Raw genomic sequence first — 23,880 nt, 5'->3', positions numbered from 1 at the left:
CGTTTGAGTTCCCGAAGCATCTCTGCAACACTGGCGTGTTGTTCGAACCTGACGGTAACAAATCTAGCAGTCCGCCTTTGGATTGCTTTGATATCTTCCTTTAATCCATCCTGGTACAGATCCTAAACACTTGAGCTGAACTCAAGAATAGGTCACACTAATGTCCTATATGCAGTCTTCTGTACAGATGAACCACACTTTTGTAGAATTCTGCCAATAAACCGTAGTCGACCATTAGCCCCTCCTGCCCCAGTCCTCACATGCTCGTTTCATTTCATATTGCTTTTTAACATTACAGCCAGGTATTGAAGTGACATGACTGTGTTAAGCAGGACACTACTAATGCTGTGTCCAAATGTTGCAGGTTTTTTTCCTACTCATCTGCATTAACTGAATGTTAATTGATAGGAGGAGTTGTCCAGGAGAAATGATTTTAAATTATAGTTGAAACTTGCTTCACTACTTTTCAGGCATTTTATGTTATTGAGCAAATTGCGATTTGTGTTTGAATTTATTGCCTCAGAGCAATGTGATACCCCTTCGAAATTTGTTAAAACTAAGATAGTGGATTCAGCATGCAGCAGGTAGCTGGTTATAGGCTCGAAAATTACTCGGTGAGACGTGCATGACATGTTAGTAGTTAAATATGCCAGCAAAAGGACACTTTACTTCCTTGCTGGTCAGATGTTTGCAAGTGGGGAAGAATGTGGGGAAAGCATAGAACAGTGGGGCTCTAGGTTGGGCACAATGCAATGCAACTTCAGGGAAGCTATCAGAAGTACCATGCAAGAAGGAGAGTTAGAAGACAGTATAAAGACCACAGTGTGAGCGTGTGGTGAGCAGTTAATGTTAGCAGAGGTTACAGACATCACTATGATAGTGGAGAGGCCGGTAGCCTTGGTCAGAGAACAGATGATCACCCAAGGCAGTGGTACAGTGCCGCGAAACGTAAAGGAGCCCACAGAATGCTTCAGTTGCAGGAAGCCATGCCATATCACATGAGACTGTCGCACAGCTAAAAGAATAGGAAAAGTTAGGCTGGTTGTATCAGTAAAATGCCAGGAAATGAAAACATCTTGAATAGTCAGATGATCACAATGTAAATGGCTAAGTCATAGAGGCCTGTGTGTGCAGCCTAAATCCATAAAATGCTTTAAATTCAAATGAATTGGTCATTATGTGAGAGACTGCACAGAGTGCGCTTTCCGTGCACAGACTGCGCATAGGGAAAGTGAAAGCCAGGAAAACTAAGTAAGAGCGTTAGAAAGCAGTTACCTGGAAAGATATTAACAGTTGACTGTGAAAGCAAAAATGAGTTTACACAACTGGACTGTCAGGAAGGCATTAATAATCGCCTGAGGTTTCTCGTGGATAGTGAAGTGCAGAGAAGCCTAGTTTGAGAAATCACAGATGATGTAAAGCAGCCAAGTGTATTAGGATTTGGGGAATCACTAATATGACTACAAGGACAGAGAACACTAACTCTTTGATTATGAATGAGAAGTGGAATCCAAGTGAGACATTGCTTCCTCGTGATTGAAGAAGGTGTAGTTCTTCCATTTAACAGGCTGGTGGGCTAAGACTTTTTCAAGGAAAAAGCAAAAGGTGCATCAAGAGATGAAGACAGAGTCACAGGGTGAGCTTCGTACAGTAACTTCAACAGAAAGAGAAGGCCCTTTTGAGAAAGGATTAAGTGCAAAGTAAGAAACGCATGGAAAGGTGAGAGTGAGTATGGACAGAAAGTCATTAACTGTCAAAATACAGCAGAGGCAGGCAACAGGGATTGACAAAAGTATTTTTTTTTTTTTTAATTTATTGTTTATTATTTTGAAATGGCAGCCGTATTTGTTCCAGGCTGCATGCGTTTTTTCGTATTTGCAAGTATCTACATTTTTTACAATTATTCAGTAGTGGATTGTCCTAAGCCTTCCGGATAAAATGCGTTTAGTTCAACACACACTGGGCTACAAATTAACATCGTTATCACTTAGCTCAATGTATTCTTTAATATATTTTAATAGTTCAAAGTTATCAGCCACAAATTAAAAAAACTCATTTTTTGAACAGTAGTTTCCCAAAGAAAGATTAATTTCTCAGCTTTAATATTTTTTCTGCTATCACACTATGTAGTATAGTTACTTTTTATAGAGTATCAGTGATGAGCAGTTTACACTTTAAAAATACACTAATTTAAAAAATGGATTTTTTAGTTTTTCCATTTTGTGGCCTGCAATATCTTTGTTGTGGGTCCAAATAAAAATCTGAAAATTTCACAGTTAATAGACCTTTATGATATCAAACTTCAGTATAAATTTCAGCTTTGAGATTAAATTGTAAGTTATGGAAAAAAATTGCAAACACAAGTCAAAAATACGTTTTCTAACATCTGCGATATCTAGGCTTATGGTATAAAATATATCAGTTACAGTATATAATTTAATCATATCTAGGATTACTTACTTTTTTATTGAAAATAAGCCTACTAATTAAATTATATTGTTCTCTTGTTATTTGTTTTTAGTACATTTCTCATTGAACATTTGAGAAATTTATTCACTCAGTTGGGGTGTTGGATTATAAGTTCGCCCTGTCGCAGTTGTAAATTCCATGGGAGACAGCTTCATTAGTACATTTTTAAGTGGCATCCAAACTTGATCCTTCTCAATTTTTTTAAAAGATGTCCTTGGTCCTGGATGGTGATAAAATATAACATGTACATCTTGGTTTTGACAGTCAATGTTATCAACTTCTCCAATCCACCACTGTTCATCGTAAAGACAAGCCACTATGTCTTTATTTTGAAGAACCAGTTGTACAAGTTTTCCACACTGCTGAAGTTCACTATCAGGCGAAATTGATGTGATCTTACACTTCAGTAAATTGTGTGAATGGGGTACAAAACAATGAAAAGATCGAGTGCCTTTAATCTTCTGACAAGTGTTGTACGTTTCCTTCAAGACACTGTCATAGACTTCTTATATTTCCTCCCATTGTACAAATACATAGGTAATTTTACAAAATTCAAACATTTCTTGAGGTGTTATGATATGATTGTCATCGGTCCACTGCAGACTTGCTTTTGTGACAGCTCGTTTTGTTGTAACCCTGACACCATCACAAGCATTCTTCCCATGGCATGAAGCGAAAAAGTGCCATTCTACATCAAACCCAAAATCTTCTTTATGAAAGGAGATGTTAATAATTTTTTGTTGTTTTTATATTGACTTGCTGCCCCATCTGAAAAGTAAATCAGTTGTTTTATAGAAGGGTGGTGCTGTTTAATGTAGTTTGGTAATTGTAGTTGAAAAATGTGCACTGCTGTAGTGCTGTGTTCAAGGTAGTCACTTATGACACAAAAGCTGTGGCTCATTAGTTTATCTTCATCTTTATAATAGAATACAAACGGATGAACTGTGGCCTGTTTGTTTACCCAGTGGTGCCCTTGTTACTTCATCTTGAACAAAAAAGAAATAATATTCCGAAAAGTCAGCAAGAACTAAGCATTCATCAGCTGCCAAGGTTCACTTTTTGTATTTCAAAAATTTACTTTGAGCTTTTGCAATAAAATGATGCATTTTCAGATTTTCAAGGTTAGCCACCAATACTTCAAAAAACTCTTCTCGTGATTTTATGACTGTCACCATCTCAGTTCTGTCTTGTCACCCATTGTTTGTATTTTATATTTTCAGGCATCAAATCGTCGTCTTTGGATTCTTCGAACATGTCAAGTAAGGCTTGTTTGCTTTGACAATCTTCACATTTTCCCTTTATTATACAATTGTAACTGTCAATATTGCGTACCATAACTTCCGAAAGGTCTTTTATAGTCAACTCTAAGATTGGCCCCATCTTTCATCAACTTTACGTTCTGATGATACAAACAAACACAAACATTATGGGTGCCAGATGCCCCTGCAACAAGACATCATCTTGGTCTCAACTCGAAACACTTTCATTTTCCAATTTTAATGTCAGGATTTTCTTTTGTAAATTCAGTGAATCGTTCATTTAAATTAGACAATATTAACTTTTTTTGACTTTGAATCTTAGAACCATTTTCTTTCATGAAACACAGTCTTTTTTCGCAGACATCAAACGGCTGTTATTGTCATCGTCATAATACTTAATAACTTTATTGATTGTATGTAAATAAGTTATACACAACTGCAGCCAGTTACTTTTTTCAATAATAATGCTTTATTACACAAACCGGTTTTCGAACCTTTTCAGGTTCATCTTCAGATGGTTTCGGGAGGATCCGGGAAGTTACATCATTACTGGTAGTAGCATAATGCTGGGTGCTGGTTCTATGGCAGAAAGATAGGTCACACTTTAGTGTATCGCCATGACTATAGCTTATCTGTCGATATGGATGTAAATTTAGTTTTTACTTACTGCGACAGTTTAGGCGGCTTTTTTCGTATCTGTCTGCCTCGATTTTTATGTCCAGAACACTTTCACACAAACTATATTAGTTTACACTTTGCCAGTGACACTTTACCAGCATCCAGCATGCGCTTTACAACTGTTGCTTGTAACAAAGATCTTGACAGAAAGATATGGCATAGGCCTACTTTGTACAGAGATGTAATTTGTTGTTCTTTATATGTGTTAAAGTCGATATAAGGGCAAGTATTTTAATCAGAATGGCTATAACATGAGAGCACAAGATAAAATAAATAAATTACTACAAGAACAAATTTCAGGTGATCTGGTATCTTATTTCTACTTGTATATTACAGGCAGGTTTTTTTTTTTTTTTTTTTTTTTTTTTTTTTTTTTTTTTTTTTTTTTTTTGTATGAATCCCAAGGAATCAATAATACAGAGTTATTGTATCTGCATTGAGGTGCAGCTGTCTGTATGACTAGGACCTGTATATTTAAATTAATAACAAATCTTCAGATGAACTGTTGGCTTATTTCTGTTGTTACGTTAACATGATCTGGGGTATTATCAAGAGCAGATTCTGTTTATTTTAGCTAAAGGTATATGTATAAGAATTACAGTGATTGTAATGGATTAAAGCTGTTTGTATGGCTGTACATTTAATATTTAAAAAATCATGAACAAAAATTCTTTAACTGTTGACTTATTTTTATTCTAACATTAGAGTGATCTGGGATATTGGTAAAGGCAGCTTCTGTTTGTTCCAGCTGGAATTAATATGTATAAAATACTGATTTATGTTAGCAATGGAGGGCTTTAACATTTAGAGATATGGTACATGTCTTATTCAGTGGTAGTATATTACATTGACACCGGTGTGGTTAGGATGTAAGGAGAGGGAGGGGGTGGGTCATTGGGAGGGGGGGGGGGGGCGGGGGGGTTTGGGGAGCCGGTGTAGGGTTCGTTGGGTGGTTACTTGTTTTGAACTAATAGATCTTCAAAGTTCTGAAGGAAAAATTTGTTTCTCAGTTCAGTTTGATCATTGAGTAGGTAGTCAGGTGCTGCATTTGTGTAGATAAATATGTCAGCCAAGATAGCAAAAGCACGATGTGAAATTATTTGGTTAAAAACTGAAATCAGGTCTCTTTACAAAAAGAAAGATCTGCTCAATTCAAAGCTGTATCATATGCACATAGAACTTAACCATAAACTTGTTGCTCATGTCTTCATGGTCTTCTTAGACTATGTCAATATATATGTAAACAAAGAACGTATTATCATCTCACACAGTCACGAGAAAAAGATAAATGCTCTAATTTCAAAGAATGCAGTGAGGTCCCCCAGTATCTCTTCTGAAACGAAACACATTTTTTGATAAAGTGATAAATACTACAGAAATATGCTTCAGTAGTAAGGAATTGAAGCTGTTAAACAAAGGCCTTAAGCACATCATTACCCCCTCACTAAATAAAAGCGACATTAAAGACCTCATAGTTAACACAAAAATAGCACAATGAACAAAATGCTGTAGCTCATAAGGCAAACAACATCATTATGAGAAACATTCACCAGAACAAAATGTACAATAAGATGAATACCAAACATAAGACATTATGTGGCATAAATAAGAAACTTTCAGTTGAAAATGCCCTCATTGCCAGAGCAGACAAAGGTAACACAGCTGTTGTCATGTATGAATCAGACTATATTAGCAAAACCTGTGAATTTTTCAGAAAGAATAATATAAAGGAAATAGCATATGACCCTACTCCCAAATTCCATGATAAAATTAAAAAGTTACTTAAAAACTGCAACCTCTTGTTAACACCATTAGAAGCAAAGCGCTGTATAGTGATGAACCCATCAGCACCAAAACTGAGATCACAGCCTAAGATCCACAAACCAGAATGTCCGATACATCCCATTGTGAACTCTATCAATAGCTCAAGCTATAAAATCACCAAAAAACTTAATGATATTATCCGCAAGGCATATGTATTTGAAAATAACTACCCCATTAAAAACAGTTATGAGCTCATCAATAGTATAAAAGATATCCCCATCCCAGTCACAGCTAAATTTGCATCTCTTGACATAGTAAACCTATATACAAACATACCTGTCAAGGAAACAATTAGTTTAATAAGGAATAACTTACTGAAACATGGGACAATGGGTAGAGCTGAAATCTATGAACTCATAGAGATCCTGGAACTCATATTGTCGCACAACTACTTCCTGTTCAACCCAAGGGAGCCAATGGGTCTGATGATGGTTTTATAGAAAAAACCGAAACCGGTTGCTCATTAAAACAGACATAACGTGATCAAGACTGAACTTTAATCTAAATACATAAATTTCAAATTTTCAGAAAGCCAACAACCACCAATGTTACCATACACAAATCCTCTTGCTATCCAGACCAACATAAAAAAGCTTTCTTCAGAACAATGGTTAATCGCATGCTTAAAATCCCAATGGACACAAGTGAAAGACAAAAAGAAACAGAAATTATTAAATCAAATGCCTCTACCAATGGGTACAACCCTGCAATAATAGATAAAGTAATCCATACAGCAAAACTAAATAAACCAACTGCTGAACAACCACCCACAAACAAGAAAACCACATTTGTTAGCCTGCCTAGGGAAGATTTCTCACCAAATTGGCAACCTCTTCAAGACATACAACATAAAAATAAGTTTCTTCACCAGCAACAAAATACAAAATAAAATCATACACAGCACCAAAACCACTATACAACAGTATCAAAAGTCAGGTGCGTACAAGCTCACTTGCAGCTCATGTCCAAGCTTCTACATTGGACAAACTGGTAGAAGCTTCACAACAAGATTTAAAGAACACATAGATGCACTCAGTCTTAACAACCTGAACAAGTCCAGCTTTGCCTCACATCTTGCGCAACACAATCATTCTGCAAACAACATAGAACAGAATCTCCGAATACTACGTTTTGCCAACAAAGGCACAATACTTGACCTTCTTGAAGGAATTGAAATATTTATCTACACAAATACAGCACCTGACTACCTACTCAATGATCAAACTGAACTGAGAAACAAATTTTTCCTTCAGAACTTTGAAGATCTATTAGTTCAAAACAAGTAACCACCCAACGAACCCTACACCGGCTCCCCAAACCCCCCCGCCCCCCCCCCCTCCCAATGACCCACCCCCTCCCTCTCCTTACATCCTAACCACACCGGTGTCAATGTAATATACTACCACTGAATAAGACATGTACCATATCTCTAAATGTTAAAGCCCTCCATTGCTAACATAAATCAGTATTTTATACATATTAATTCCAGCTGGAACAAACAGAAGCTGCCTTTACCAATATCCCAGATCACTCTAATGTTAGAATAAAAATAAGTCAACAGTTAAAGAATTTTTGTTCATGATTTTTTAAATATTAAATGTACAGCCATACAAACAGCTTTAATCCATTACAATCACTGTAATTCTTATACATATACCTTTAGCTAAAATAAACAGAATCTGCTCTTGATAATACCCCAGATCATGTTAACGTAACAACAGAAATAAGCCAACAGTTCATCTGAAGATTTGTTATTAATTTAAATATACAGGTCCTAGTCATACAGACAGCGGCACCTCAATGCAGATACAATAACTCTGTATTATTGATTCCTTGGGATTCATAAAAAAAAAAAAAAAAAAAACAACCTGCCTGTAATATACAAGTAGAAATAAGATACCAGATCACCTGAAATTTGTTTATTTTATCTTGTGCTCTCATGTTATCGCCATTCTGATTAAAATACTTGCCCTTATATCGACTTTAACACATGTAAAGAACAACAAATTACATCTCTGTACAAAGTAGGCCTATGCCATATCTTTCTGTCAAGATCTTTGTTACAAGCAACAGTTGTAAAGCGCATGCTGGATGCTGGTAAAGTGTCACTGGCAAAGTGTAAACTAATATAGTTTGTGTGAAAGTGTTCTGGACATAAAAATCGAGGCAGACAGATACGAAAAAAGCCGCCTATACTGTCGCAGTAAGTAAAAACTAAATTTACATCCATATCAACAGATAAGCTATAGTCATGGCGATACACTAAAGCGTGACCCATCTTTCTGCCATAGAACCAGCACCCAGCATTATGCTACTACCAGTAATGATGTAACTTCCCGGATCCTCCCGAAACCATATGAAGATGAACCTGAAAAGGTTCGAAAACCGGTTTGTGTAATAAAGTATTATTATTGAAAAAAGTATTCAATATACAGTCACGGTTCTAAAATATCCATAATGGATAAGCATAATTTATTGATTGTGTTTTCATGTACCAAATTAGATGCACTTTTCTTTTGTAATGCTGGTAAAATTCCCTGTTCTTTTACTAATTGCGTTGTTGACTTAACAAGACGTTCTGACACATTAAATTCATCACTGACATTTGCTCGACTCCAAGAATTCGGCAGTAAACTGATAATCTTAATTTTATCCTCTTTGTTTGAAGTACTACATTTAGTTTTTAGTTTTTCTGTCAAATTATCATATTCGGTTGGTGAAGTTACAGAACTTCCATCTGTTTTAGTACAAATTGTATTTTGAAATGAAACTTCCAAATTTTTTTTGACTGTAGCTGCCACTTTCTCAATTTTTGTATTCAAGGCACTTGGTCCTTTATCTTGGATTAGTTTTCTAATTTTACTAGCAGGTGATATAACCAGGATTTCACAAGCAGTATATACTCTTTTAATGGTTGCTGATAAGTCATAAAATTCTGTATCTGAGGTTTCACTATCCTTTTTCTTGTGAATTACAAATATCTTAGAATAACATGTTGGACACAATGATTTTCCTGGTATGAGATTGACAAAGGGCTTTTATTGTTAGAATAATGATCAAATGTTATTTCTCGCAGACCTTTTATTATAGGTTTCGCATGTTTCTCAAAAGGGTCCATGCAAGACTGACCAAAAAGGTGATGGAAATTTTTTTTAAGTATTTCATTTCATGGTACTTGCATGTTGATTAGACCTCTGGGCCAACTCAATTAGTGAAACAACACTTTTTCTTCTTCAACTTTAATCTTCGATTAAAGTAATGTCTTTAGAATACACTTCACACACACTTTCGACACGCTTCATTAATAACAACACCAACAGAACACTGAGACAGTTTTACCTCACCCTCTTAGATTTTGCTGAAAGTTGGTATACTTATAGTGGGCACTGAGACTAAGAAAAATACCATATTTCAATTTTTTTATCTCAAACCATTCCTGAAATATGGCTATGTAAACTTTTCAAAAACCAGCCAAAAATGTGTGAACGGACTTTTTTTAAATTGTCCTAGGAGTTGCCTTAATTGAGCTAGAGAACTGGGAAAGGTGTCATTTTGCATGTCTTTTCCAGGGATATACAACAAAACATAGCTTAAAATTAATAACCTTTTTGAAAATACTAATTAATATTTTGATTTAATTTTAATTTTTTTTACAGAAAGTACATAATTGAAAATTTTCAAAATATTTTCATAACTACTTCATACTATTGTAAATCACATGGCAAAATATAAATCTGGGATGATGATGGGTTCATTGTTAAAAAAAATTATTCCAGACTCTTGTTTTTCACTAACGGCCCAAGTTTTATTTATTGAGTCCTTCAAATTCTATATGTATAGAATATATACAAGGATATTGGACATGGTTAGGTATTTACAAGAGTTTGACCAAATTGACCTTTAACAAACAGGAATTCTTTAAAATATACTGAAAGGTAAGTAAAAAAAGTATTAGAAATATCAAAACATCACCTTATTAAACCGAAACTAATCAGAATATTTTATAATTAAGTTGATTGCTTATTTTAATTTCATACAACTTCACTAACAGTATATTAACCGATATAACAAAAACAAGAAATTGAGCATTTAACTTCAAACAAGTATGAACAAGTACAAGTATTTACATAATAGTTCTGGTCCATGATGTTTGAAATGGAACTATTAAACAAATTAAATATGTAATGCTTGTTTTTGAGTAACAGGTATCTGTACATAGCTAAATTTAACACAATAGGTACTAACAATAATTTTGAAACAACTTTCTATAAAATATACATTAACACTAACCTGAGACAAAAATTAAGTTTTGAGTTGAAAGCAGTTTCCCGATAAATTGTCTTGGAACTTTACATATTACATTTTAATAAAGCTGACTGGGTTTGGTTTACATCATTTTCATTAAGAACGTATGTTCTCCCCGTCAGAGTAAATGGATTCACTTTTGTGAGAACATCCACAACTGACACCCACAGGACATCTGCATGTGCAGGACAAGAGAATGACTTAGCTGGTCCACATAGATGAAGAAAAGCTATTTTCACTTCATCAAGTTCTTTGTTTTTTTCTAAAATATACCCAAGCCACCAGTTTCTGCCATATACAGTGGTGACATAGCCTGATACATCTTGTAACTTCAGTTTGTCTGGTGATGTGGTTACTTTCCTCTCCCAACTCTGCATATCACCTGAGAAGTATTTGACTATTAATTTTGATGTAGTGTTGTGAATGAAATTGCTGTATTCCTTTGATTGTCGATGCCTCTTCAAGTCGGCTTTTTAAGAAAAATTCTCAAGCAGCGTAGTCTTCTTGAGTGGAATATGCAAAGCAAAATCAACATTTGTGATATTATCTACTGCCCACTCAAATAGATCTCGTGCAGTTTGGATCTGATTTTGGTATGGCCTTTGCATACTTGCACGAGCTGCCAGTCTCTTTACTGAACCCGCTACTCCATCACAAGACCCTTTCCCATGTGCAGTGGCTGAAAAGTGCCACTCAGCTTTTATGTTGAAGTCTTCCTCATGAAGACAAAGGTTCAGGAAGTTGTTCTTATTTTTATACTGAGTGGCAGAACCGTCAGAATAATAGTATATCTTTTTTGGAATCTTTTGAAATTTATTTCTCAGATACGAAATTAGCTTCTTTTGAAAGGTGTAAACTGCAGTTGTATTGTGCTCCAGGCAATCAGAAACTATGACAAAGCTCATATGCTGTTTGTAATATATAACAAAAGGATGAATAGTAATCTGTTGTCTTGTCCAGTGGAAACTCTGAGCTTCATCCTGTAGAACTATACTATAATTTTCTGAAAAATCACATATGACAACAAATTCAGATTCCATAAGGTTTTCTCTTATGGAGTTCAGGAATGTTCGTTGTTGCTTGGCAATGAAAAGTCATGCCGAATCAAAGTCAACATCTCACTACAAAATAAATCTATGAATTCTTCAGAAGTTTTCTGAACAATTTCCAGATTACATCGGTCAACTGACATCCACTGTCGGAACTGAATTTGTTCAATTAAGTTTTCATGAAAAGAGTCTTTTAAAATTTTACGTATGACAGTTTCTCCTGGGCAGTATTCACAGTTTCCCGTGTTGCAAATCAACTGATGATGGGTTGCAAAGCATTTTTGCAATGCACTGCTTATAATTGTTTAAGCTGCTGTTTGTTACTGTATTTAGTTTGGCATTTTCTATCATTAATTTTATGTTTTGGTGAGTTGTGCACACGCAGACAGCGTGTGTGCCACTCCGGCCAGCTAGTACACAATGTTTTGGTCTCAACTCAGCAAATTTACAGAAACCTATTTTTATGTTAGGAAACTTGTCTTTAAAATGCTTGTAAGCTTCTTTAAGGTTACACAAAATAAGTCTTTTTGATATTTTTATTTCCACTTGTTTCTGTAATTGTCACACAATCTTTAATACCTGGCATTGCCCTGCTAACTTCATCATTTTCATAAAATGAATGTACAGTTTTGACAGTTTCTGTTGGTAAACACTTCCCTGGTTTTGGGTTTGGACTTTCCATGAAGCCTTTCTCTTTCAAAATTTTTTTGGACTGCCGAACAATGTAATTAGGAGCATTAAATTCCCTCATTATTTTCCTGACACTCCACTTTTCAGGTAAACTTGTAAGAATCATTAGTTTTTTTGCTCTACTTATAGAATTTTTAATTTCTTTTAAGATTTTCAACAACGGATTCATCAGTATCAGTATCTGATGAAGTAGCTTCAGGAGCAACAAAAAGTTTACGTGCCATTGATGAGATTTTCTTCACTTTTGATTTGGCGTAATGCCTAGATGTTAGTTTTCTCTTGTCAGTTGGGGACTCACCTAGTTCTTGAAGTGTTGTGTTAAATGTTTTAACAGCTACTGAAGTTGTCGTGAAGTCAGGGTCTTGGTCTCGGATGATTATCTCTGATCCAGAAGATTCTTCTTCAACACTTTCATCACTGATGGGCTCTGGTGTATTTTTCAATTTGGTTACATCTTTCCTACATCTTGGCACCACTTGGTATTTGAGGAAATAATTTGGGCATCCATGTTGTGACATTTCTCAGTTTTTTTCTGTCTCTAATAAAATGATTTGACTTCTTCAATGGATTACAATACTGCACTCTTGCAGCACTGCACTTTTTACTTGGTTCCATATTTATACAAAAACCACTTATAAACTGTCCTTCAATGTATAGATTTTCTTGAAAATGAACTATTAAATATAATAGATACAGACTGGTCAACACAGAGGTAACAACTGATTTGCACTAAAACCACAGTGCACAATAATGCTGTAGGCACACAAAGCCTTAGAAGGTAGCAATGCAGACTACATCATTTCAACAATGGCTATAGTCTCTGAATTATTGTACAGACATCAAGCCCTATGTATACGGTCCTCTACTGGCATACAACCTTAAAGGTCAGTTTGGTCAAACTAGGGCCGTTAGTGAAAACCAAGAGTCCGGAATAATTTTTTTTTTTTTTTAAATGAACCCATCATCATCCCATTTTTATATTTTGCCATATGATTTACAACAGTATGAAGTAGTTACAGAAATATTTTGAAAATTTTCAATTATATACTTTTTGTAAAAAAAAATTAAATCAAAATATTAATTACCATTATGAAAAAGGTTATTAATTAGAAGCTATGTTTTTGTCTATCACTGTAAAGAGCATGAAAAATGCTGCAAAATGACACCTTTCCCAGTCCTCTAGCTCAGTTAGGGCAACTCCTAGGGCAATTTAAAAAAAGTCCGTTCACACATTTTTGGCCAGTTTTTGAAAAGTTTACATGATCATATTTCAGGAGTGGTTTGAGGTAAAAAATTGAAATTTGGTATTTTTCTTAGTTTCAGCACCCACTATAAGTATACCAACTTACAGCAAAATCTAAGAGGGTGAGGTAAAATTTGTATTTAAAGTGTGTTGATTTGACATGGAATGACTCGACACCATTTTTCAACTGTACACTTCAAGAACCTCTAGCTAAATAAGTTGTTGTTGTTGTTGTTGTTGTTGTTGTGGTCTTCAGTCCTGAGACTGGTTTGATGCAGCTCTCCATGCTATTCTGTCCTGTGCAAGCTTCATCATCTCCCAGTACCTACTGCAGCCTACATCCTTCCGAATCTGCTTAGTGTATTCATCTCTTGGTCTCCCTCTACGATTTTTACCCTCCACGCTGCCCTCCAACACTAAATTGGTGATCCCTTGATGCCTCAGAACATGGCCTACCAACTGATCCCTTCTTCTAGTCAAGTTGTGCCACAAAATTCTCCCCAATTCTATTCAACACCTCCTCATTAGTTATGTGATCTACCCATCTAATCTTCAGCATTCTTCTGTAGCACCACATTTCAAAAGCTTCTATTCTCTTCTTGTCCAAACTATTTATCGTCTGTGTTTCACTTCCATACATGGCTACACTCCATACAAATACTTTCAGAAATGACTTCCTGACACTTAATCAATACTCGATGTCAACAAATTTCTCTTCTTCAGAAATGCTTCCCTTGCCATTGCCAGTCTACATTTTATATCCTCTCTACTTCGACCATCATCGGTTATTTTGCTGCCCAAATAGGATAACTCCTTTACTACTTTAAGTGTCTCATTTCCTAATATAATTCCCTCAGCACCATCCGACTTAATTCGACTACTTTCCATTATCCTCGTTTTGCTTTTGTTGATGTTCATCTTATATCCTCCTTTCAAGACACTGTCCATTCCGTTCAACTGCTCTTCAAAGTCCTTTGCTGTCTCTGACAGAATTATAATGTCATCGGCGAACTTCAAAGTTTTTATTTCTTCTCCATGGATTTTAATACCTACTCCGAACTTTTCTTTTGTTTCTTTTACTGCTTGCTCAATATACAGATTGAATAGCATCGGGGAGAGGCTGCAACCCTGTCCCACTCCCTTCCCAACCACTGCTTCCCTTTCATGTCCCTCGACTCTTATAACTGCCATCTGGTTTCTGTACAAATTGTAAATAGCCTTTCGCTCCCTTTATTTTACCCCTGCCACTTTCAGGATTTGAAAGAGAGTACTCCAGTCAACATTGTCAAAAGCTTTCTCGAAGTCTACAAATGCTAGAAACGTAGGTTTGCGTTTCCTTAACCTTTCTTCTAAGATAAGTCGTAGGGTCAGTGTTGCCTCACGTGTTCCAACATTTCTATGGAATCCAAACTGACCTTTCCCGAGGTCGGGTTCTACCAGTTTTTCCATTTGTCTGTAAAGAACTCTCATTAGTATTTTGCAGCTGTGACTTATTAAACTGATTGTTCGGTAATATTCACATCTGTCAACACCTGCTTTCTTTGGGATTGGAATTATTACATTCTTCTTGAAGTCTGAGGGAGTTTGATATCGTAAAGGTCTATTAACTGTGAAATTTTCAGATTTTTATTTAGTCCCCCAACAAAGATGTTGCAGGCCACAAAATGGAAAAATTAAAAAAATCCATTTTTTAAAATAGTGTCTTTTTTTTAACCCTGCGTTGCTCGCGTGGATGGCACTCGTCATCCACATGACTTTCCCGCCCAGTTTAGTCTGACAGGGCTGGATTGAGTTCGCGCTATTTTCAGTACCTTTCTGTTAGCTCTCCGGCTGTTAGCTCCAGTCATTGTTGTCTTTCAGTTACGAAAAATACATTGTTTATGAAACATTATTAAAGTCTGGAGGAGACTTGTCATCCGCACGAGCTCTGCTGTCACAATCTGATACAAAGTTAGTCTGTATTACTTTATTGTTTTCATAGATTCAATCGATCTTTCATGTGGGTAAATTTAGACGTATTGAAACTGATTGCAGTTACCTTGTAATTTTATTACACATTTGCCGGGACCAAAAAATCAAGCTCGTATAAAAAAGACAGAAATAGAAATTCTGAATTTGTTCGTGGATGAAAACATAATAAGTGTTATCGCAACATGCACTAATGTATACATCAATTAAGTTCGTGGTAACTTCCCTAGGGAAAGGGACGCTAAAGAAACAGATGTGATAGAGATCATAGCTGTCTATGTCTATGTAAATACTGTAAATGTTACAAAGACTGTTTAAGTCTGTTTTCAAAAAAATGAGTGACAGTTGTAGAAAAATCTAATGTCAGTAAGTGCCCAGAGAGAGACATAGTCAGGTACCCTCCTACTAGGACGTCTCGAGACAGTTAAGAGAGAAGTTTTGGTAAATCTCCAGTGACTTGCAGACATATGTAAAGTAATATAAAGTTTGTGTTTATCAGAGTGTTAAAACAAAAATGGACCAATGCTGAAGAAAGATAACACTGGAAGAAAGTGTGAAAGCTAGATAAAGTGTTTTCTCTTTCATATATTAAAATTGTAATTATGTTATGGAGCGTGCATCAGCGTGTGAAGTGCTGTTGATTGTAAAGTTTATTGTAAAATAAAAATGTATACCTATCCCACCAGAAAAGAAAATAGTAATATTATATGAAATGAAATGTCCAATATTGTAAAGTGAAAGAGGCCTTTATTTCAGGTATCAGAATGTAACAATGATATTGTAAAAATTTAAATGTATTTCATACAGGAAAAGTTTGATTTATATGTATTTCTATTGTGAAGAACTGTAAAGAATTTGGTATATAGATGCTAGGACAGTATCTGCAAATTGTTCCCTAAGGGATGGAGGTATTGTATATTTAAAGAATGCAGTGCCTGAAAGGTAAAAGAATGGAAGGCAGAATGAATAAGCTTTCTAGAAAGTACTCATAGTACAGAGGAAATGCTACACGAAGGGGTCACTTTAGGCATTGGTTGAAATGTCACATAGACTCATTGCGTATCAGGTGAGCTCACACGAAGAAGCCGTGAGGTGTGGCATGGGCTGGCGACAACCATATACAGTCACACATGAGGCCCCGCAAGGCAGTGTCGGAAGTGCTGATGTGAAAGGGATGGCATATCCTGCCACGCAGTATAAAGGCTAAGGCGACAGTGTCTGAGAGTGAGTTCAGTTCAGACAGCTGTTCAGGATGGACATCTATGTAGGTCAGGCCTGGGGCCTGGACTTGTAATGTTCGCTCTGGCTCTGCTCGCATTCATACTTAATTCCCTCTAGGGGAATTTAAAATCAGGGATAGTGTACTTCCATTCGAGTCTCTTACTCATTTTTTGCTCAGACAGATATTAAAAAAGGTAGTTATTCAAGTTTTACCTATTCATTCATATACACTCCTGGAAATGGAAAAAAGAACACATTGACACCGGTGTGTCAGACCCACCATACTTGCTCCGGACACTGCGAGAGGGCTGTACAAGCAATGATCATACGCACGGCACAGCGGACACACCAGGAACCGCGGTGTTGGCCGTCGAATGGCGCTAGCTGCGCAGCATTTGTGCACCGCCGCCGTCAGTGTCAGCCAGTTTGCCGTGGCATACGGAGCTCCATCGCAGTCTTTAACACTGGTAGCATGCCGCGACAGCGTGGACGTGAACCGTATGTGCCGTTGACGGACTTTGAGCGAGGGCGTATAGTGGGCATGCGGGAGGCCGGGTGGACGTACCGCCGAATTGCTCAACACGTGGGGCGTGAGGTCTCCACAGTACATCGATGTTGTCGCCAGTGGTCGGCGGAAGGTGCACGTGCCCGTCGACCTGGGACCGGACCGCAGCGACGCACGGATGCACGCCAAGACCGTAGGATCCTACGCAGTGCCGTAGGGGACCGCACCGCCACTTCCCAGCAAATTAGGGACACTGTTGCTCCTGGGGTATCGGCGAGGACCATTCGCAACCGTCTCCATGAAGCTGGGCTACTGTCCCGCACACCGTTAGGCCTTCTTCCGCTCACGCCCCAACATCGTGCAGCCCGCCTCCAGTGGTGTCGCGACAGGCGTGAATGGAGGGACGAATGGAGACGTGTCGTCTTCAGCGATGAGAGTCGCTTCTGCCTTGGTGCCAATGATGGTCGTATGCGTGTTCGGCGCCGTGCAGGTGAGCGCCACAATCAGGACTGCATACGACCGAGGCACACAGGGCCAACACCCGGCTTCATGGTGTGGGGAGCGATCTCCTACACTGGCCGTACACCACTGGTGATCGTCGAGGGGACACTGAATAGTGCACGGTACATCCAAACCGTCATCGAACCCATCGTTCTACCATTCCTAGACCGGCAAGGGAACTTGCTGTTCCAACAGGACAATGCACGTCCGCATGTATCCCGTGCCACCCAACGTGCTCTAGAAGGTGTAAGTCAACTACCCTGGCCAGCAAGATCTCCGGATCTGTCCCCCATTGAGCATGTTTGGGACTGGATGAAGCGTCGTCTCACGCGGTCTGCACGTCCAGCACGAACGCTGGTCCAACTGAGGCGCCAGGTGGAAATGGCATGGCAAGCCGTTCCACAGGACTACATCCAGCATCTCTACGATCGTCTCCATGGGAGACTAGCAGCCTGCATTGCTGCGAAAGGTGGATATACACTGTACTAGTGCCGACATTGTGCATCCTCTGTTGGCTGTGTCTATGTGCCTGTGGTTCTGTCAGTGTGATCATGTGATGTATCTGACCCCAGGAATGTGTCAATAAAATTTCCCCTTCCTGGGACAATGAATTCACGGTGTTCTTATTTCAATTTCCAGGAGTGTATTTGCTTGCAGAGCTCTTTGACTTCTTCAAAATATTCAGATAGCCATCTCAACATCACCTAACTGGACTGACTCCTCAGCTTCCTGTGTCAGTAAGTGTCTAGAACACTCGCTGGACGCGAAAATATTCATGCTTGAAAACTATATTTCGTGAATATAGGTTGCATTAGTTGTGATGTTCTAATTGTTTTTTATCAAAGTTTAACTTTGTCTCGAGCAGGGAATGCTAAATATTACTAAGCTTGCCTGTGGTTGACCGCAGATATAAAAGCTCAGACATCTTCAATGAATTATGCAGTGCAAGCTGGCACATAATAGACCATATCATCTATTTTCCTGACTGAGACAGGATGATACATCTAAAGATATATGCCATATAGTCTTAGAGTGTAATATAATAACATACTCATGATAAACAGTTGGTTCCACAAGAAAATTACCAGCCACATTGTAATGCAGAATGTGAATGTAATTGTAATCTCAGCTTGACAGTTCTCTTGCATAGCTCAGCATACCAAATAGAATACAGTAGTCCTTTGTCTTCCAAAGTCAGTCACATCATTGTTCAGCTTTGGCTTTTATTCCTGGTTCGACGCACTACTTCAGCCTGGATTAGCTGTACATGTAGCATACACAAGTGTCCTCATTGGTACTTCCTCTAGTGACGTTACTGTAGCCACCAACTCACCTTGAAGACACATGCCACCCCTCGAGGTGGCTGACCACATGAAAATAAATGAGAAATACACAGAGTCGTTGAGCTATACAGTACTTTATCATTCGTGAGTATTGGAAAGTTAAATGTAGGATTACAGGTCACTAATAGAAGGCACTGTTACTTTCTTTTTAACTCAGTGACAGATGTATTTTCAGAAGTTTACATCAGTGACAGAATTAAACACCACAATCTTATCTTTATGAATATAAACCAAAAGTGAATTTACTTCTCTAAGGTTTGCAGATTTACTGTTTTGCTTTGTGCATTAAAAACTTCTGACATCACTTTGCTTCTTTCGAAACGTTGTCATTTATATTATTTGCTAGGAAAAACAAATTGATTGGGCTTGCTTTGTGATTTTTGTGCTCACTGCATTTGATTTTGCTTTGTTACAAATGAAAATGTGTAGAAAATGAGAAGTCTTTCTGATTACACCACAATGGGTAAAAAACTGAGGACTCTGTGCCCCCCAGAATCCAATGAAGATAATGAGACGAGACTTATTGCCGTTTGAGAAAATCAGGCTCTAGCTTGCTCTTAAGAAGCTCCTTCCAAAAGCAAGACGTGATATAACTCTGATTGGGGACGTCACGCTCTATCTCACTTCTTAGAACCATTCTCTAACAGAGCCTGAAAGCTGCTACGCTCCTATATAATTTCACAGAAGTAGAAATTTTGACACAAAGTCGCTCAGGTGTAAAAGTTTTTCTATCCCGAATTCCTCTTATTTCTAACAATTACCCATTTTGCTTTAAATGTGTACACACCCTATTGAGTTTATATTATGCCACGAACGTAAACAAAGTACAAGGCTAGATGCTGCGATTTGTGGGCGTGGACCTTAGTGCTAGCTGCTTTTCTCACAGCCAGGTCTAGGTGGCTCTCCCCGATATTGGTGAAGCACATAAGCTCTTTATCATGTCCCTGATAACACTTCTTCAAATGTTATATACGAAAAATGTATTATAAGTCAAAATTAAATTCCATGTGTATGAATTTTGTGTACAGCTATAAACAAATACCCAAGCAACAACAGATTTCTCAGCTAGTACTGAATAAAAAAACAGCAGCAGTTAGGATAAGCATTCAGTTTATACCCAGTGAGCTCTAGCCACTGGTCAGGATAGAAATGAAATAGTGTGAGCAGACAATTAGAACACGTAATAGCATTTATTCCAGCCTATGTGCTCTGCTGCCGCCCCCCCCCCCCCCCCAAATTAAAAAAAAATAAAATAAAAATAACTCACCTATGTTGTTTTTGGAACACTTCTCAGTGCCAGTAGACAACAAAATCCATGTACAAAGAAAAAATGGTACTTGGTATCATCTAAACTACAATGATGGTTGCAGACTGACATGTAATGCCACAGACACAGTGATTTCATGTGCTGGCATTCACACACTGTGCATGGAACAAAATGTACGAGGGCCGTTCAGAAAGTAACCTCTGGTTGATTTAAAAAAATACACCAAGTTAAATAAAAATATTTTAATATATACATCTTACAACTACATCTTTGCACTATTTTTCTACATAGTCTCCATAGTGATTGAGGCACTAATCGTATCTCTTCACAAGCTTGGAAATTCCTTCTGCATAAAAATCACCCGCTTGTGCCTGGAGCCAGCCTGTGACCGCATCTTTGAGCTCTTCGTCGTCATCAAACCGCTGTGACCCGAGCCATTTCTTCAAATGCATGAAGAGGTGATAATCACTTGGCGCCAGGTCTGGGCTGTAAGGTGGATGGTTGATAACGTCCCACTTGAAGGACTCAAGAAGGGCCGTTGTTCTGCGAGCAGAGTGAGGACGGGCGTTATCGTGCAAAAAAACGATACCGGAAGTCAGCATACCACGGCGTTTGTTCTGTATAGCCTGTCGTAACTTTTTTATTGTTTCACAGTACACGTCTTGATTAATGGTCGTACCACGTTCCATGAATTCAACCAACAACACCCCTTTGGCATCCCAAAACACCGTTGCCATCAGTTTTCTGGCAGAAAAATCTTACGAGGCTTTTCTTGGTTTGGTAGGCGAATTTGAATGTGCCCACATCTTTGATTGTTCTTTTGTCTCAGGGTTCACGTACTTAATCCAGGTTTCGTCACCGGTCACGATTCTGTTTAACAATGGTTCTCCTTCGTCCTCATAACGTGACAGAAAGTCTAACGCAGAGGCCATTCTTTGAGTTTTGTGGTGGTCGGTAAGAATTTTGGGCACCCATCGTGCACAGAACTTACGGTAACCCAATCTTGCTGTCACTATCTCGTACAAGAGAGTCTTAGAAATCTGTGGAAAACCAGTAGACAACTCCGACATTGAGAAACGTCGATTTTCACGAACTTTTGCATCAACTGTCTGAACGAGTTCGTCAGTCACCAATTATGGTCTACCACTCCTCTCTTCATCATGAACGTTTTCTCGTCCACTTTTAAATAAACGTACCCATTCACGGACAACTCCTTCACTCATAACTCTTGGTCCGTACACGGCACAAAGCTCACGATGAATAGCTGCTGCAGAATATCCTTTGGCTGTAAAAAACCTTATGACAGCACGCACTTCACATTTGGCGGGGTTTTCTATTGCAGCACACATTTCAAACTGCCACAAAAACTAAACTAGCGCAGGTACGACGTTCACTCGACCACGACTTGATGCCGACTGACCTGTTGAGTGCGTGAACGCACAGATGGCGTCGCTACTCCCCCCACAACCCGCACTGTGACCAATCGGAGGTTACTTTCTGAACCGCCCTCGTATTTGCCAACAGTTTTCAGGAAGAAAGCGTTCAGTGGTGTTGCCTGCTAACTGGGAGGTAAACCTAGCCTAAGGGACACTTTTTTGTGTTATAGCAGTGGATTCTGTATTGTTGTGCCTTCTTAATATTTTATTTTATTTTTGTGGCCTATTGTGTGGTTTGTATTAGGACTTTATAAATTTCCTGGAAATATTATATCACAAGAAAGATAAATATTTAAACTAAGTGCAGAGAGGCACTTTGAACAATTTACTGTTTAAAAACATCTATCAGGTTAAATTTCACAAATGCAATTTAACACCCCATAAAATTTAAGAACACAGTTAATCATCTGTATTCATTAAAAACAGGTGGGCCAAACAACATCTTCTATATTCCGTCCAGCAAACAACAGCTGGCTCATTTATGTAAAAGCACGATCTGTTCTGGTATCTCTCTTGGTTGATATGCAATATGCTTCAGGCCAAGCGTTGCTGCTCTCATATAGTACATACATTAATTACAATTTAGATACCTGCAACATGCTCATCTGCAACTGTATTAATGTCTTGTCATACAATCAGTGACAACCCACACCCAACGAGTCTAGCACTGGCCTGAGACATACTTGGAGCAAAACAGCAATGATTCCAAGGCACTTTAAATAATCCCCAAAATCTTAATAACTACTGTCATTGAAACCAAGATGACCAACTGTCGCCACAATGCCATGTAGGCAAGCATATAGCATACAATCTTAATCTTATACTATTCATCAAGTGTTTTAGATGTTTACAATTCACCTTTGATTAACATGGTGTGGCCTTTTTGACTTCATGCTTCTATCAACTGTTGCGGTTTAGTCTGTTCCCTTCCCATTATTGCGTCCATAGGTTCATTAGCTTTGAGTTTAGTTGGTGAGCAGATTGGCAGAGAGTGATGTGTTCTTCGAGAGCTTCTATAATGTTGGTGACATCTGTTTGAAAATCACTTGTACTCATTTTGACAGCACTACATTGCTTGTGCATTTCTTTTTCTTTTTTTTCCTGCTTTTATTTTTGTTGCGTAGTCTTGATATTTTCTAGTTCGTAGCATTTAAAATATGTAGGAACCTAGGAATTCTGCAGTTAAAGGATCTGATTCAAATAGAAAACAATGTGTGAACATTTCAGACCCTAAATTTGAGGAAACTGTGAGCAGATGGTTAGAGGAATCAGATTAGAGTGAGTAAGATGATGATCTTGAAGAATCTGGACCCACTGTGAGCGAGCATGACACTTTTTTCAGAGCAAAGTGGAACAGAAAATGAGTGATGAAAGTAGTGATCCATGTGATGACCAATGCAAAAGCAAAAATCTCTTCTACGGCAAGAACAAGTATGATTGAGCCAAAGCATCTCCAACCTGAGCTGCTAGAAGTCATCACCACAACATTATCATGAAATTTCCATCCACCAAATTGACTAAAGGCAATTCAAAAGACCCTTTTTCAGTACGGCATCAATATTTCAATTAAGTTCTTGATCACGTCCTACTATGGACAAATGCTGAAATAGATTATGTCTGACAGAAGCAAAGCTGAGCTATTGAACCTGTATTTGCATGAACGTTTGGCTTTTGAGACTTATGATGTTTCCTTCTGATTTTAAATCCAATCAAAAAAAAGTAAATTATGTATTTCCAACTGATGATTCAGGTTGATAAATAATAAAATGTCTCGTGTCTAGGAACTGTTTCATTTTGTTGTTGAACTGCTTGCAGTTTGATTACTTGTCAAAAGAAAAGCAGTGGCTTCTTTTCTGTTTAGAAAAGTTGTGGAAAATTCCCATAAATGTTACAGCTTAAGCACATGTGCTATTGTACATGAAAAACTAGTTTTCTACGGTGGTAAATGCTCTTTCGTGGTCTACGTGCCCGAGAAGCCTGGTAAATACAGCTTATAACTTATGTCCTTGTGTGATGCAATGACCAGTTACTTGTATAATGGGTATTTATGCATTGGAAAAGGCTCTGAAGATCATACGCAACTGGGCAGTGAAAAGAAACTGGCACCAATTCAATCTTTATT

At 37.8% G+C, this 23,880-nt stretch overlaps 1 protein-coding gene across 2 annotated transcripts in view; it reads left to right on the top strand.

Moving 5' to 3' along the window:
* Window positions 1-23,880, top strand: part of LOC124551081 — a 72,704-nt gene that overhangs the window by 26,877 nt on the left and 21,947 nt on the right. The gene's annotated exons all lie outside the window — the stretch shown is intronic.

This window comes from Schistocerca americana, chromosome 9 (genome assembly GCF_021461395.2).
Source record: "Schistocerca americana isolate TAMUIC-IGC-003095 chromosome 9, iqSchAmer2.1, whole genome shotgun sequence".
Classification (NCBI taxonomy): domain Eukaryota; kingdom Metazoa; phylum Arthropoda; class Insecta; order Orthoptera; family Acrididae; genus Schistocerca; species Schistocerca americana.
The sequence above is the reverse complement of the archived record's forward strand: the minus strand, read 5'-3'. Positions and strand labels throughout refer to the sequence as shown.